Genomic DNA, 14878 nt, shown 5'->3' with positions numbered 1-14878 from the left:
ACATTTCAGGACACCGGGAGTCTTCTCAAAAATGTCTTCAGAACACCCCCATTTTGTTTATTTGCAAACATTTCAGGACACCGCGCGTGTTCTTAGAACACATTCAACTTGACAGAGAACAATACGGACAGCGTCCTCAGGACACCACCTATGAACACTCCCCGGACACCGCGAGTGTTCTTAGAACAGTTTCACTTTGCTTGCGAACAAAACGGACACATATTGACTCCTTAGAACACCCCCTAGTCAGTTTATTTAGAACATTTCAGAACACCCGTGATGGCCGCAAACAAATCGAACACAAAAAGAACGTTTAACACATAAAAAACACAACTTTCATCCTATCTCATACACTCCCACCCTCCCCAAACACTCCTACACACCAACACACTCTACAAAATACACATTTTGAACAAAGTTTCACCACGCTGTCCGGGGACGTCCGCAAATCCAATATGGCGGGCGCTACCGAAAAATCTGACGCGCTTCACGCTCCACGCCGTCCAATCAGAGAACACTTTGCATGTCCGCGAACATCACGCAAGACGATTGGCCAATCAGGACACTTTCCGCGGAGCGAACAGGGAAGTGTATCCGCAAACCGAACACAGATATCACTCATTTTTTTTTACCTACTTTTTGGTCATTTAAAAAAAAACTACTGGACGGATTTTCACCAAATTTGCAAAAGCACGCTTTCGGGACCAAGCCGCTGCTCCTGGTCTAAATTTGGTGGAAATCCATCCAGCGGTTTGGGCTGTATGCGCGAGCAAAAAAATTTTCCCATTCACTCTATGGAGAGTGAGTATAATGTATACAAATATGAGCATATAGAGGGAAGGTAGAGTAATAAAAATAAAACTATGAGAAAGTGCTGATAACCATAATGATTATCTTCATGCACAGAAAGGATTGCTATCTTTCAAGCCTGTATCTTCCGCTATGTACATGTTTCATATGATGTGACAGTACCTTAAGTCTACAAATATAGTACCTTTTCAATTTTTACTTCCTGACTGTTACTGAAGAAAACTATGTGGCTTCGATATGTCAGTAAAGGATAAAAAGGGAGAGCCAGCCATGTGATGTCATCAGTTATGTCATCAATGACATTTGTGATGTCATCTTTGATGTCCTGGGTGTTAGTGTTAGCAGTGCACGGTGGCGCGAGTTATGGTTGCTTATGTTACCATAACTGGTGAATTTCAGGAGTTTTTCGGTTTTACTTTGAGCCATAACGTCCCTTTTCACTGAATTTCATAGGTTTTTAATAGCGCAACTGAACCATAATGTCCCTTTAACAAAGTTTTTTTAATATCAGGCAAACAATATACAAACATGGCGTGCAAAAACCAACTTCTACAGATGGCTTTACACAGAATGTTGCAAAGTAAGAATTTATGCTCGTTCACAGTGAAGGTCAGCTGCTTCCACAACTTCTACAGATGGCTTTACACAGAATGTTGCAAAGTAAGAATTTATGCTCGTTCACAGTGAAGGTCAGCTGCTTCCATTTTTTTCTCGGGCCCCGGAGAGGCTCACGAAGCGGACTATAAGGTTGTATTGTGTTTTGACCTTGACAGACAGAGATTGTGATGAAAGACTTCTCTTGAAGGAGTGTTGCTAAAAAGTAAGAGAAGATAAAGATGAAATTTCTTAAACGAAACTACTTTTATATATTATATCACTATACGAAAGATCGTTGGCACACGCAGAGTCGTATTTTGGGACTGCACCACTCGTAGACAATGGAAATTGCAATTGTACTGTAAGTAACCCTTTAGATTACTTTATACCAAATATAATTACAATAGCGTAGCATTAAAGACCGCTCAAGTTGAACTTGTTCGTTGAAAGTGGCATAATGTTTTCTACCGCGCACTATCACCGCCGAATTGATCCCCTGTCGTTTAGAGGGCTCTGAAAAAGGCAGACGACACAGGGTGGGTTAATAGAAATAATTTAACCGATCTATAGGCGGTCAAGCGCTCTACTCGCTGTGCCACTTCACTGTAGCCTGTCAAGTGGCACAGCGAGTACAGCGCTCGCTTTGACATCCGTGCACAGCTTGCTAACGCAAGTTTGAATCCCGGCAAGGCGAAACTCAGCCTTTCATCCTTCCGTGGTCGATAAATGAGCACCACACACCGTGGTTAATAATAAGCACCGCTTACATACCTCACGGTTCTTAGCGCAATATGAATGGGAAAATATTATTATTTTATTATTAACATACTCTGTTGCACTATCTTCGATAGCAAATAGTTTCACGCCCTAATAAATAAAATGATGATTTTTAATGAAGATTGGCTGGTGAGACTAATTTATGTTTTTTAAAACAGGTACGTGGCCCCATTTTGTCTATGTCACGATTTACAGAATCCAGCGGATGGGGTCTTCAACTGCCAGGTGCAAGTCCAAATATGCAACTTCATGACCCTCACCATTTTATGGGACAATCGCCAAGGACTAATATGCCCTTACGCAGTACTAGCGGCTACAAACAACATACCAACCAATAGGGTGGTCTAATGGCTCGTTGTTGGAGCAACCTTCCAATTATCAGAGCGACCATTTACTGCTTTTATCATAAACCAACAGCCTATCTACTGCAAAGGAACAACGCGTGGCTCCAAATAAACTTTTGCTGATCGACAGCAGAGACAATAGCAAATAGCTGAATATTCACTAAACATTTCATGTGAAATAAATGTACTTTACCAAATGTACAATCCTGCTGTTTACTTTTAAACCACAGTTTCATATTCCGAATTGTGGCGCACTGAGTTGTAAGCTGATCTAACACTCTCTGTACCGCAAAGGAACATCGCGTGTCTCAACATGAACTTTTGTGGATCGACAACAAAGACAAATGCAAATTGCTGAATATTCTCTAAACATTTGATGTCAAATAAATGTACTTTACAACATTTACAATCTTGCTCTTTGCTTTTAAATCACAGTTTCATATTCCGAATTGTGGCGCGCTGTGTTGTGACATAATGTGTGTTGTCTTCCGGGTTCTGTGTCGCGTAGTACTGGAGACGACTGGGCGCGTTTCATTACGCACCCTGTAACGTCACGAGAAAGGCGGGGAATATGAATGCTTTGATAATATCAGGCTTAGGGGCGGGAGATATGATTTAGTGTCGCAAAAGCAAGTCAGCCAGGTCAATAGCGCCACTCATAGGATTATCACATAATGTCGGCGCACACCAGCCGGATTTATCCTTTCTTTAGTGGACAAAAAGTCGGTTGACGCCCCTAGGAAATTAGCGAACAAAAGGAGTGCTCTTAAAACATTTTCACCCTGACAACGAACAATAAAAACAACGTTCTCAGAACACCCCCATTTTGTGTAATTGCAACCATTTCGGGACACTGCGAGTGTTCTTAGAACACATTCAACTAGACAGATTACAATACGGACAGCGTCCTGAGGACACCCCCAGTTTGTGTATTTATGAACAATTAAGTACACCGCGAGTGTTCATAGCTCATGTTTACCTTCCTTGCGAACAAAAATGACGCATACTCCGTCCTCTAAACACCCCACCATTTAGTTTATTTACAAAATGTCAGAACAGCCGTGTTCTCCGCGGACAAATCGAACGCAACAAAAAGGTCTAGCACATAAGAAAACAAAACATTGAACCTATCTCATACTCCCCCACCCTCCCCAAACACTATTACACACCAACACACGGCACTAAATACAATTTTTTATCCACGTTTCACTGCGCTGTACGCGGTCGACTGCGAATACAAGATGGCGGGCGCCACAGAAAATCTGACGCGCTCCACGCCCCTCGCCGTCCAATCAGCGAACACGTCGCATGTCCATGGACATGACGCAAGCCCATGGGCCAATCGGGGTGCTGTCCGCGGAGCGAACAGGGAAGTCCGTCCACGAAGCGAACGCAGATATCACTAACTTTTTTGCCTTACATTTTGGTCATTTTTTAAAAAAAACTACTGGACAGATTTACACCAAATTTACAAAAGCACGCTTTTGGGACCAGGCCGCCGCTCCTGCCGCAAATTTGGTGTAAATCCGTCCAGCGGTTCGGGATGTAGCCGTGCGCAAAGTTTTTTCCCATTCAATCTATGGGAAGTGTTGGGACCCCCCCCATAACTTTTCCCCCCCTGGACGAATCCTCACCAAACTTTGCAAAAAAATTCAGAGTGACCCAACTACTTTTTTTGCAAAGTTTGGTGAGGATCCGTCCAGGGAGAGCGAAGTTATAAGCCGCCCAAAAAGTGCTCTTCCAGCTTAACCATAACTAGTATATATATTCACTAACAAAAAGATTGTTAAAGGTATGTTATGGTTAAGTTGCACTAGCAAAACCTATGAAATTCAAACGAAAAACGTTGTTACAGGGATGTTATGGTTACTGGTAAAACTGAAAAAAAAAGAAATTTGACAATTCTGATACGATAAGCAACCATAACTCGTCCCACCAGTGTGCACTGGAAGGATTAACACCCATGACATCAAAGATGCCATCACAATTCTCATTCATGACATCACTGATGACATCATCACATGTGCATGTAGCCTCCACAAGGGATTGTTATTGTAATGGTGGCACTATCAAAGATTATTGGAAGAACTATCATGAGATAAGTAGGTCATGGAGAAATGCATTGCTATACACACCATTGTATTACACACTTCTTCACTGTAGATGAAGGAACTCATGTGCAAACATAGCCATTGTCTGCACCATGCCTCATGGAAGTGTAACCTGCAAAATCTTTCCATGTTACATAGTGAAATCATGAATGCATTTGTTTTAGAGTGTCAGGTACTGTGAAACATGTAAGAGGTAGCTACCATTGCCTTTATAACTACATAATTGCACTACTGTACAGAATCCATAAAGACACAACAATACATACACACATGACCAAATGCAAGGGAATTAAAGTAAGCTAAAGAGGAGCAGTATTACCAGAACATTTTCATAACATAACTGATAATCCTAATGCACAGAAACTAGTACTGTGTTTTACGCTTTCCCCTTACCCTATATGTATATGTGTCATATGATGTGAGTGAACCGTAAGGAAAGTATTTTAAGAACATATGAGAAGGTTGCTGTATGCAAATATAGAACCTTGTGAATTGTTTGTTCCTGGATGTCAGTGAAGAAAAGCACGTGGCCTACTTATGGTAGTTTTACCTGTAACCATAACGTCCCTCTAACAACCTTTTTCCATTGAATTTCATACGCTTTTGCTGGTGAAACTTAACCATAACGTCCCTTTAACAATCTTTTTGTGAGTGAATTTCATAGTTTTTTAGTAGGGCACTGTTAGCAGAATGTTGCTTTAGCATAGCGTTTTCTGTAAAGCGGATAGGTATTTGGGACGGCAACATAAAATAACGTCCCATTGACCCAATTAACATTTCTGCACACATCAGGATCTTCCAGTACCAATGTATATAGCACATCTCCTGAAAACTGTATCACATGTCCATATGTATATATTGTTGTCTGACTCATTCCCTTTCATGTCATTTGTAACCTGTAACCTTCTCTGTGCCCAGATGCCACCGGGCCCGGCGCGCATTATAAATGAATAAACAATTACAATTACAACAACGGTTTGTTACTGATTCCTTGGCTGCCTTCATGATAAACGTATGGAAAGGGCAAAATGTCAGGTGTATGTATTCATTTGCGCTACTGCTGACTTTTCCGAATAGTGTTGGTGTATCGTAGCAATTACAGATGTACATAGTAAATGTTGTTTAGGGTGTCAGTAGGCTCTCTTTTTGTTTTAACAGTGCATGGTAAATCTGTGCCGCACACTACTAACCGAGATGACTACAGATGAGCAATATGGATGTTTCCTAGGGAGACTGACACGCTTGGCGTATGTGCGATCACACTGCAAATATCCGTAGCACTCCATTAGTGACCGCATTTCTACATCTTCGAATGCACTTTTAAGTAGTTGTGGAAGTGCATGTGTTTCCATTCTACACCTAGACCCAGGGATAGGTCATCCATTGTATGCTGGTAACACCATCCCTGTCACCAGCCCTACAGATTCATGCAGTAGGCTACCGCATTTAAAGTACTGCTGCCGACTTTGTGGGTGGCACTGCAAACTGACCAATGTGTGGCAAAAGCACTCCTAACTGTATAACAGCCACTGGTAAACAAGGTACAGCAACCTGTAGTGTCACGTGGGCATGTTAAATGTTGCATTACTTGAATATAGCTGCTGCTTGCCTTTCCATAACCCGTGATACAGATACATTATTGTGTCTGCACTCAGCAGTGTGGCGTAAAGTATCAAGAGGTCGCCTGCCGGTCGTACAGTTTGTAGTAAGTCTGCAAAATGGCAACGCTGGTGCACCTTGGTCATGCACATACTAGTACATGGAAAGTCAAATAAGGAAACAGCAGAATATGCAGAGCGCAAACAAGCTTAATGGTGGTTAGAAAAGCACTGTAGCTGCATAGGTCGCACAAAATAAATGGCTTCCTGCTGCACATAATAAAGCTGTGTTTCTCAGTGTTGTCAACATTCTTGTATTCCACAATGTATGTATATCCGTGAATGCTACCCCTAACACTAATGGCGTAGCATGTGACAAGAACTGAAATGAAAGCACAAGGGAATAGTGGGCAGGCTACCGCTCTTCCAACAATTACATAGGGTACTTTCATGTACATCATTTGCCACATCTGCTGCGGGCAACAAGAGGGGCACTCCTGTAGGGCAGCAGAGCTGTAAAACAATCTTTGCAAACCATATGCCGCGCTACAGACCCTAACCCGGCAAAGGGCATTGTATTGTACATGTACTGCAATGTGCTACTGTACAGAGGAAAGGTACTAGAAAGTGTCTGGGAACGGTCCTTACAGGAGCATCACAATGACTGGTGCCTTTGTAGGTGAGGGCCATCCAATAATTCTGTGTCCCGGAACGTCCCCTATAGTATCCATGCCGGTGCTGCCCCTTCTGTACCGGGCCTTTCCTGCTGTTTCTTATGTGGTGTGTGTCAGACGACCATAATAAATGGAAATGAACTGGGAAAAGAAAAAAGGGAAATAAAGAAAGCACCTTTCAGAAATGAACAATGGAATTGCCAATGAACGGATGTAGGGCGGAAGGCGTGGCACTGTGTAAAACACTGTAGTGGAATCGGTTGGAAAGGGGGTCGCTGTAGAAAGATGTTTCTTAATGTGTTGCACAACATTTTGAAGAGTGTCATTGCGCAACAATTACTACACAAAATGTTCCACTACTTTCAAGAAGGGCACCAGGCCAATTTAAATGGGTTGTGCAGAAATAGGGATGGCAGGCATAGTAAAATGAACGCTATAGCTGGGCAAAAGTATTTGTGATGTGAAACATCATATTCCCATGCGCAATGTATGCCATTGCCTCATGTCGAACAAAGGCACAAATAAACTTGTTTGTAATGTACCGCGCTGTCTGCATTCATGGACCAAATAGAAATTGACGCTGCCACATCGGTGGCTGCACAATGCAATAGAAACTTAAGCAAGAGATTGCAAACAAGCGCATGAACTGGACAAGTGCCTCCTTCATCACAAACAGCACTGAAACTTGTGTAACATGCTGGGCAATTTTCCCTGCACAATGAGCAACAATAATATCGTCATGATTGTGTGTCACCAAAGTGTCACACAGAGAAACCAAAATCAGTCACTTCATTGTAGCTAATCCATAGCACTACACATGCACATGATACATTGCAAAATGAGCAGCCACTGAACAGGGTTTCACATTCACTTTCAGTCATTGTATGTCGGAATCCCCTAAAACCTGCATGCTGTGCCTCATGAAAATCACAGCCATAACCGCACCCTCTGCATTTCTGTCGAAAAATACACTGTGTAGCACAGTCTGTCTGTACACACCACACCCACAAACTTTATTGCCCAATCCCGTAGCCTCTGCAGGCCCATTTCTATGGCCGTCATATGCAAAAGGAGTGTATGTATCAAGTGCCACCCTGCAACTATCGTGATACTCGCTGACTTTTCGGGCTGTGCACGTGGTGGAGTGGGGGAATAACTTTCAACCATGGGAGTGGACGTCGTTAGTTGTGGTGGCTCTTAAAAGAGCCTTTGTGTTTTTTTTAATGGTGCTTCCCTAGAAACACTTTTTTTGCGGGTTTTCATACGTAAATGTGTGTTTTCAACGTCAGCTCACATTTTAGGGTCTTCACTGCAGCCTGTAGATTGTGAAAGAACATTTCACTGCCACTGGTCAACAAAGACATGGTATTGTCGGTTGTCTTGACCCACGTTCAAGTTATTATGCTGCAACATTTGGTGCTGTGGGCTTAGAAAATCCAAGATGGCCGAAAAGCCTACATTTGCGCCAGAATCCAGGAAAACCGCGCAGTTTTGCACACACCAAAATGGGTGCCTGACCTGCCACCCACCACTGCGAGCGTGATGGGCCAGAAGCACCATGAGTGAAACGTGGTGGCAAAGGAAAAACAGCAGTGCCTGTTAGCTTAAAAAGCACTTTGAAATCACCTTTGTTTCTCTGAAATGAAAGATAAAAATGCCTATTTTAAACATTGCAAGATATTCAAAAATCTCACTGAACACCAGCAGACATTTGGCAGAATGTATTCTTGTGTGCATACAAAATCTGGAAAGATGAAGAGCCCAAAACAATGTTTATAAGAAATCTGGCTGAGCTGTGGAGGTCAGCAGCTTAACTGAAATTGGATTTAAAACCACTAAAATCGAAATGTTTTTAAAAAATGAGTGACCTACTTTTGAGTGTCACATAGGTTGCAACTGTTTAAAGGTCATAGTTTTGAACTTAGAATCAGCGTTCTAGCTGCATGTGTAAAAATTGTAAGTTTGATTTGAATGAAGAAAACTGGAACAAAAGTGACATTTAGCTGAAGCCTGGCTTGAAGAGATTGAATTCTGCCCGACAACTACCCCCGACAGGAGTTGAAACTTGCCCAGCAACTGCATTTGCAGGCCTGGCTGCCTTCTGCTGTTCCCACCAAAAGGAGATTACACCTCTCTGATTGAATCAGGGGAGGAGCACCTGGGAGCAGGGAAACAGAACAATAAGCTTTCCTTGGCTCAGGCAAATGTTAAATTGGGGGGGGTCGTAAATGGCTTCCTCTTGGAAGAAACTGGGAGGAGCAGTGCCTCCGTGAGCAACCTGAGTTGGAGGAAGTGGACAAACCAGAAATTCCACCATGTGCTTTGGGAAACCACACCCCTCTGGGCCAGAGCATAATTTTAAAAAGATGGATAATTCATAGTATGTACTTGTCAAAATTATATAATTAATATCAATATTCTTGTGATTTTTCTGTGCACATTTTAAGAGGTGTTAGGACTCTGTGGTATGTTCTGGGCGGTAGTAGCGGAAAATAAGGTATTACTGCGAATGTCTGTATGTTAAAAATCTGACACTTTATCAGCTGATGCCCATATTCCTTGTGCATGTTTCTGGAAAGGTTTAGAGGTTGTGTTCTTGATGAAAAGGGCATAAGTGGACACGACATCTAACAAAGACAGGGATCGGATGGTTTGGTGCTACAGAAAATATGTTAACTGGACATATAATATTAGAAAAATGGTACATAGATAAATATGTATTTGGATCAAAAATAGATTTGTGTGCAAATTGACAAGGGTAGTGTTCTTTCTGTATGCCATAAAATTGATGCCTGGTGACACTCCATTCCTTCCCCAATCAAGGGAGAGAGGAGAGCATGGCCAATGATAAGTTGTGAGGGGCAGGCTTAGTTATGCCCACGCACACACCCATTTTCAAAAGACATAAAAGGAACACTGAAACCCAGGTAGAGACTTGACTTTCCTCTTTCTTGCGAAGCGCTTTGCTGGACCACACAATATCCAGAAGGACCATCTCCAGAACTTAGAATCCAGACTTCAGAACTTGTAGCAGAGAGGCCTGAACCACCAGCTGAATCCTTTTTCAGCAGGCCTCAAAATCTTTTGCAAATTATTCAAACAGCCGGGCTGAGCTGTTTGATTCTGGCTAGAACCCTGTGCCAGTACCCAGAAAGCAGTGCTGTATCCAGAATCCACTTGATCCAGACCAGCAGAACCAGAGATCCAGACCGCCGTGCAGTGCCGAGTGCCAGACCAGACCAGCAGAGCAGAGCTGACCCAGAGAGCTGTGACTTCAGAACCACCCGCCAGGAGTCCAGTTCAAACCTGACCAGACCCTGACGGCCTATTTCAAATTTATAGTGTGAGTACTCAGCCAGAACTGTGCAAAACCAATCTCTTAGTTTAAAATAATCTAATTCAAACCATTTCCACCTATCTAGAACTGCATCATAGAATTGTGTGTCCATCCTGTTGATCCAAAACCTTCCACAGCGCATCTGTCATTCTGAAACTTTAATTTTACTTCTGAAAATCTATCTCCACCAAATCGTCCGTATCTTTTGAACCGCGTGTGCTAGGAACAAGATTTAACTTTTTAAAGCTAAGATTCTAAGCTTTCCAACAAGCTTAAAACCGTCTTTCTATTCCTTATAGTTATTCCGTAATCGCGCTCGACGCACGCGACTAAATTGCCGCGAATTGAAAAATTAGCTCCTGTCAAAAATAGCCATCTTTTGCTCGCAACTGCTGAAATCCGTTTTCCCTCTGATAATCATTCCTGAATGATTGCCAGTGTGACTTGAACTAATCTTAAATAGCTATCACCTACCCTGAACCTCCTACAGGGAATTAAAATCATGTTTAGCATATTTTTCCCTCTTTGCATGCCACATTTAAAAGTACTTTTGCCTGTGTTTAAAACCCTCCCTGTTTCTCTAAGCTTGCTAGGGGGGAACTGAAATTCATATTGTATTGTGATTGTATACCTGAAAACTGTGTGCTTTACTTCCATCTCCTTATATTGCATAGGGGGGGAGTGAATTGCCACAAGGGGAAAAGTGAACATATTATCTCTTGTGAATCCCTATCAGTTTATTTCTGTACTGTATTGTTATTCATCATTGCAATTGCTTGAAATAATAAAAGTATTCTCAGCTACCTTATCCTTCCTATACTAACTCCTAAGTAATTAAATCAGTGTGCTAGTGTAACATCATCCATTGTTGATCACTGTCATATGCCTAAGTGTGCTATCAAATATTAATTTATTCATCAAAGTGTGATATATATGTATATATATATATATATATATATATATATATATATATATATATATATATATATATATTGTTTACTTTCTCAATAAACCTTTTAAATTGCAAAACAAACCTACTTCTTGGCTCAGTGAGGTCAGGGGGATTCAAAGAGAGGGGCGTTATATAAGGGTTTATAATCCAGAGTATAACTTGTCATAAAAATATATAAATAAGGGCTTCCCTTGGGCGTCCCAGACGAGGCACTGACTTAGTGGGATTGCTGAATTGAAGTCACTTGACAGTATCTTCTTTCAAAAGGTGTATATAGCGAGAACAAATATTGTCATTCTCACAGAAGAAAATCCCAGCAGCACTCAAGAAGTCACACATGCTTCTGTTGATGAGACCCCTTCCGACCTCTGGCTGGCGACAGGAATCTTTGGAATAGTTCCACACTATTCTCGGGGGTATACATGAGAAAATCACCTTGGCAGTGGGAAAAATGTGCTGCACTACTTTCATCATCTTCTTTAGTTGATGGTACACAGGGGACAAGGCATGGAACCCAAAAAGAAGGCTCCAAAGTGCACAACCACAATATATACAAGTCCAGATGTGGCCATGCGTTGTCATTCTACAAGCACTCCACCGAAACAGCACGCATCTACACTGTGCCACAAAGCCTCCACTCCCTCCAAACCGAAATTGCCACAAAAGCCTTCTTGGATTGCATCCACGACCAGATCTTCCAAAAAGGCATCACCCAGGAGGAAAACTGTGCGTCCTGCTATGTTTGCCAGCTGCACTAAACAAAGGTCTGTGAGGTACACCATGAGCACCTGATTGGCCAAAGGCCATATTCCCATTTCCATTGGCCACCATGGTAAGAAGCGCACAATGTGCCACGTACCTTTCACCAATTACTGCGAGGGCCTTGCCCCGCTGAAGCAGGAGGACTCCATCTCCCTATTGGTGCTCTTTCCTATGACGTACACCCTGAACACCTGATTGGCCAAAGTATATAGTCCCATTTCCATTGGCTAGCATGGTAAGAAGTGCAGAATGTGCCATGTGCCTTTCTCCATGTACCGTGAGGGCCACGCCCAAGCAAATTAGTAGGAGACCTTCTTTCTATTGGTGCACTTTCCTGTGATGCACACCATGAGCACCACCTGATAGGACAATCGATATAGTCCCATTTACATACACCAGCATGGTGAGAAGTGTCGAATGTGGCACGTAAGGTTCCCCAAGTACAAGAGGGCCGGGCCCGACTGAAGCAGAAGTCCATCTTCATATTGCTGCAAACCCTAACCACCTGATTGGACGATCCCCACATTGCCATTTCCGTGGCCGCCACCTGCAAAAATCCACGGATTTGGCCATTGTTCTGCATGCAGGCATGGGGGAATAACTTGCGACCATGGTAGGGGGAGTTTGTGGTAAGGTGCAACTCTTAAAAGAGTCTTTTTGGTATTTTATTTTGTAGATCCTTGTATAGAAACACCTTTTTTATCCAGTTTCTATTAGCTTTTTAGTTTTCTTGTGCTCACATTAGTACAGTAAACTCTTCACCGCATCCTGTTGATTGGGCAAGGTGGTGTAAAGGGCAGATTGTGGCACGTGTGCCTCCCAAAGTAGCGCCAGGGTGGCACTTCTGTAAAGATGGAGCAGTCCTTCCCTTTGCACTATCTTCTCTGCAGCTGTACCTCATTGGGATATGCGTAAATAGGCACACACGCATCCACCAATTGCATTGAAACCGCCATCATCCAACACTGTCACTCCTGTACAGCACTTGAAATGTACCGTTACACATGTACAGTACTAATGTTGTGCCATTCCAAGGCATGTCCACTACAAAGTTCAATGAAAGTATGCAGGTTTTCTCCATCCGCATACATCCACATAGCCCCCCAGAGTGTGGCACGTGTAATCCTGAAAGTACAGCGTAATCTGCTACCTTTTCGTGATAGTGATGTGGGGGTTTGGGAGGGGTGGCGGGGTAAACACTATCAAACTGGGTAGGGGGTTTGGTCTTCAATCGTAGATTTATAAAGGTTTGTTTTTTTTTTCTTTTGATTTTTACTTGCGCACCTTTTTATTTTGTTTTTTTATCTTTATATGCGTTTCTGTTTGCCTCGTCTCACATTTTTACCACATTCTGGTCAATGCTTCTTGCACAGTGTAAAAGAAAATGGCATTTCCAATGGCGCCCAAATAAATGCCATTTCTACAGAACCACTGCATATTTTGCAACCTTATGATCTCATAGTGTGTGGAGAACATGCCAGCAGTCTGCATAAATTCATGCATAATTCTGTTTATAGCACATCTTCCGACCTCCGGCTGTGGACAAATTACACCGTCATGGACCCATACACCACTTGTGTTATGCATGACAAAAACAACCTTGGCAGTAGGAAAAATCAGCATCACTGCTGTCAGCAACCTCTTCAGGTGATGGATTAATCATCCAAACATGTAACCCAAATGTAGACTTCCATAGTGCACCTTCAACAAAGTCAACGTTCATGATGGACGCCACATACCGGCAAAGGCGAACCATCCAGCCAAAACTGCAGTCACCCTGACAGGCCCAGAAAGCGTCCACTCCTTCCCACCTGAAATTACCAGCAACCCCTCTTTGCACACAACACCGGTGCAGATGGCGCACAGAGGCATCACTGACGATAAGCACTGTGCGTCTCTCCATCTCGACCACCCTCACTGCACAGTATTGGGATGAATTGGTACCGCTGCTTCCTGTGAACCACACCTCAAACACAAAATTGCTTATTTCCCACAATTCCATTTCCACCGTGCTCATAATGGCAGGATGTGGCACATGTGCTTTCACATCTACAGTGAGGGCACGCCCCAGTAAAGCACATACAATACTTCTTACCTTTGCACAGTCATTTTTGCAGCACTCCCCCATTGCGTGCTGTCAAATGTTCAAACACACATGTAGCAATCAAATACAAAAACTCTGCATTGCACACTGTCATTACTGTACCCCACTCCATATTTACCGTTAAACACTCTCAGTACACATTCGGTTTGATTGCAAAGCCCCTCCACTAGGAAGTTCTGCTAAGTAATCCATGATTGCAGCATCCACAAAGATCCTGAGATGCACCCAGCACACCTTTGGCCATGCACACAACAGTGAAGCCCTTTCCATACCCACCACAACACTATACATTTAAGCAAGCAACCATGCGGTCACCTAACATTATGCACAAATATAACATACGTAGCAGCACTTCTAAACAACTCCCCACACCACAAAACACCTATTCACGGAAACAGGTCGCAATTAGCAGAATCCACAAACATACCTACCACAGCCTCCACCATCCCTACCCACAGCCATTCCCAAAGTATTGTGTCACTAACCACAACATGTTCATAACATTGTGCTTACTTCAACAAATCTGCACACAGCATAGGTATTGAACACACCCACAGCAACGTAATGCCACCATGCATGTCACCATGTCACCAACTACGACATCCCACACACACACCACTTCCAATCTGCGCACTGCCAGGGAGCTATGCAGCAACAAATTGCAACAGTTAACAGAATGTACAAAACAACACTCTCTCCTGCACCCCTGTGCACGTTCATTCATATACTATGGGCGTACCCACTTCCATTCATAAAATACTGTGTTCCTGCCAACCTACCCACATTTTGTTTGCAACACTGGCCCAAATGCA

This window comes from Ambystoma mexicanum, chromosome 5p (assembly GCF_040938575.1).
Source record: "Ambystoma mexicanum isolate Mex_15411 chromosome 5p, UKY_AmexF1_1, whole genome shotgun sequence".
Taxonomy (NCBI): Eukaryota; Metazoa; Chordata; class Amphibia; order Caudata; family Ambystomatidae; genus Ambystoma; species Ambystoma mexicanum.
This window is presented reverse-complemented; position numbering follows the sequence as displayed.